At 38.1% G+C, this 3,420-nt stretch overlaps 1 pseudogene; it reads right to left on the bottom strand.

Moving 5' to 3' along the window:
* Nucleotides 1-316: 316 nt before the first annotated feature.
* On the bottom strand, nt 317-427 carry LOC114237034 (small nucleolar RNA SNORA40; annotated as a pseudogene).
* Between the last annotated feature and the right edge of the window lie 2,993 nt (nt 428-3,420).

Genomic DNA, 3,420 nt, shown 5'->3' with positions numbered 1-3,420 from the left:
ATTCCCCACCTGTAATCTTTGGGATCCAATTTCCTCAAGCGATTTACTTTAGGACCATGTTTAGGGTCAGGCGATGGATCTGCCTGGTTCTGAATTTGACACCCTCTTTTTAAATTATCCAGACACTGTGTTCAAGATAAAAGCCTAAAAAAAGAAGCCATCTTTGTTTCATGTCAACATTAAAATTAGAGTACTAAATCAATACAGCTGATAATTTAAAAGCTTACGATATGAGGGAAATTATCAGCCCTGTAGTCCTGGAAGCAATCTTTATGTTTATCAATACACCCCCATCACTTGACTTTCTTTTAGGTATCATGTTCCTTCTTATCTGTATCAAAACTCATACTGAACAATGAGTTCTGGGTTGCAAAAGAGGATTTACTTTTGCACCTGTCTATATGTCTTTGTCCACAAATCAAGTCTCTTTTTGAATTATGGTTTTCTCAGGGTATATGTCCAGTAGTGGGATTGCTGGGTCATACTGTAGTTCTATTTTTAGTTTTTTAAGGACCCTCCATACTGTTCTCCATAGTGGCTGTATCAATTTACATTCCCACCAACAGTGCAAGAGGGTTCCCTTTTCTCCACACCCTCTCCAGCATTTATTGTTTGTAGATTTTTTGATAATGGCCATTCTGCCTGGTGTGAAGTGATACCTCATTGTGGTTTTGATTTGCATTTTTCTAATGATTAGTGATGTTGAGCATCCTTTCATGTGTTTGTTGGCAACCTGTATATTTTCTTTGGAGAAATGTCTATTTAGGTCTTCTGCCCATTTTTGGATTGGGTTGTTTGTTTTTTTGATATTGAGCCGCATGACCTGCTTGTATATTTTGGAGATTAATCCTTTGTCAGTTGCTTCATTTGCAAATATTTTCTCCCATTCTGAGGGTTGTCTTTTGGTCTTGTTTATGGTTTCCTTTGCTGTGCAAAAGCTTTGAAGTTTCATTAGGTCTCATTTGTTTATTTTTGTTTTTATTTCCATTTTGGAGAGACTATTTTTAGATAGAGATCCCCGAAACACCATTATTCCTAAAGTTTACATAAAAGCTCTTATCTCATTTAGCTCTACTTTATTTACTTAAAATTTCATCATATCATTACTTTTTGTTGACAAACTTTGTAACAGGAATAAGGTCTTTCTTATTTTATTTCTAGTAAATCTAGGTACAACAAAAGTATTTAATGTTGATGACTCTAAATATATGTCTGTATTAACTAAACCAACAAGCTTAAACTAATTTTAATACTCTGGTATTAATTCAATACTAAATATTTCCCAGATCACATGAACCTGAAATTCATTCTGGCCAGTTTCTTTTCTACTTCTGAGTATCTATATAAGCACTTAATTTCCTTTAAGACAATTAAATAGAACTCTTTTATAAATTAATTCTGGCAATACCACACACCTACAACACATATATACAGATATGCACAAACACACAGACACAGAGACCTCATAGTTCCCATTCCAAAATCTCAGCCATGAAACAGGTACAATAATAAAAACACATCAGTTACAAAAGAGGTTGGATTCAAATTGGGTCTCTGTCAGATGGAACAAGTCAATGTCACTTGTCTAGATGGCTAATATTTATGGAGAAAACACTTAAGATTTCTATTTGTCTGTGACAAGTCAAGTTCCAAACTACCTACCCACTTTCCTGAAATTTGCATTTTATAAAGATGACAGGGATAAGTCCTCCTGGAGAAGATCAGGTAGAGCATTTACATCTCAAAGGCATAGGAGGAGAAAGGCAAGTTCCTCCTCTCTTGACTTTGTTCCCTTAAGGCTATAATTTTTTTTTTCAATACTTACAAGCCTCTTGAGATAAATAGGGGAGGTTTGGGGAGTGGTAAAAGGATTGGTGGGCTTTGAATTATTTCTGGAACCACACCTCTAATCCTATAAAGACCAGATTTGTAAACAAGAACAGTTGGTTTTTCCTCAAAGAATAGGGTGGCCACCTCAATGATATCAAAGGACTGACATACAAATTTACCTCTGTTGGAATGTTTTTCTTTCCCTCATTTTGTTTAGGGGAGAAGCCTCCCCTTCAAAGAAAATTCCTATCAGGCTCTGAATATCAGCCATAGTCAGTTTAGTCAGAGTAGTGGTCTCTCATCTTGGTAATCCATTTATAAACAGTTTTGAGGATTCTCCCTGGGTTTAAGAAATTTTTTAACTATGGCCCTCAGTTCAGCCTTTGCTCTGAAGAGGCTTGCCTACAGCCTCAGGTGGCTCCATTTCTAAATGTAACCCTTTTATAGTGTCTTACTAGAATGAGTACTGAAATAAAGAGGGATAGATGGGAGGAGTAGCTAAAGTTTTAGGTACCTTTTAAATCATTAATCTTTCATTAGCCTTCTACAACAAATCTTTCAATGAGGCTGTTTTGGAATTTTGAAGCCTTTTGGGGCTTCTGTGTACCAATTCAAATAGGTGCAATAGTTTAAAATGAGAGCACTTTAAAATTTTGCTCTTCTAAATTTTAATTTAGAAGTTTCTCCAATTCAAAGGGTCCAAGCAGCTAACCCTACAAATATTTTCTCCTGCTAATCTAACTTTAGAAAGTCGAAAAACTCTTACCACTGTTGTTTCCAGTAGACCCTGTAGGTACAGATCCAGAAGACTGCTGGCCTTAGCTGCATGCTTAGAATTCAATTTGGGAGTGCCAAAAGAGTCCCATTTCAGGGCTCAATTTCTTTTAGTTCTCAGTTAAGTACATGCAAGTATACATAAACCGAACCGAGCTGGTACTCCCATAGGTGGCTGTCCATCTGGGAGCTGTTTGGCCTTTGAGGCATAATTTCTTATTATTAACTTGGAACACTAATTCAGATATGAGATATGATCTGAACAACTTCCTGAGGACAGCATGGCAGATGGAATGTGTGCTGCTTCTGAGCCTAGCTTCCCAAGGAGTTACCTTTGGGTCGGTTTGACTCTCTTACATGTCTTGGTTTCTTCATGGGACAGTCTAAAATCACCTTGCGTGCTCACGAGAGCTAGGTACCAGCCTCTGTCCCACCCCGCTGGATGAGCAGTATTTACTTAATGGTTACAGTGGGTTTCCCTTATTCTTCAGAGCTACATAATTCAGTCTCTCATTTCACTAGCAAAAGCTTTGTTCAGACCATATATCAACTCATTTAAGAAAAAATTTAAGGGAATTTCCGGTGGTGCAGTGGTTAAGAATCTGCCTGCCAATGCAGGGGACACGGGTTTGAACCCTGGTCTGAGAAGATACCACATGCTGCGGAGCAACTAAGCCCATGCGCCACAACTACTGAGCCTGTGCTCTAGAGCCCATGAGCCACAACTACTGAGCCTGCATGCCACAACTAATGAAGCCTGTGCACCTAGAGCCTGTGCTCCGCAACAAGAAAAGCCACTGCAATGAGAAGCCCATG

This window comes from Balaenoptera acutorostrata, chromosome 6, assembly GCF_949987535.1.
Source record: "Balaenoptera acutorostrata chromosome 6, mBalAcu1.1, whole genome shotgun sequence".
In the NCBI taxonomy this organism is placed as follows: Eukaryota; Metazoa; Chordata; class Mammalia; order Artiodactyla; family Balaenopteridae; genus Balaenoptera; species Balaenoptera acutorostrata.
This window is presented reverse-complemented; position numbering and strand designations above follow the sequence as displayed.